We start from the raw sequence: 242 nt of genomic DNA on the forward strand, positions 1-242 counted from the left end.
CCTCTGAGCGTGCGCGGTGCGAGGCGTGGGTCCCGCGGTGTGTCGTGTCTTGGCTCTCAGTGCCGCTGGTGCCACCTCCCTCCCACACTCCGCGGCAACACAGCTGTGTCGCCAGCCAGCTGTCTCTCCCTCAGACTGCTCCCGTCGACGCCACGTGCTTGTTCTTGTCTCCTGTGCAACAATAACAACAACTTCGCCGGCGAACCAACGGTGAGTGTCGCCCTCGACCGCACGCCGCGCCA

Source organism: Penaeus monodon, chromosome 21, assembly GCF_015228065.2.
Source record: "Penaeus monodon isolate SGIC_2016 chromosome 21, NSTDA_Pmon_1, whole genome shotgun sequence".
NCBI lineage: Eukaryota > Metazoa > Arthropoda > Malacostraca > Decapoda > Penaeidae > Penaeus > Penaeus monodon.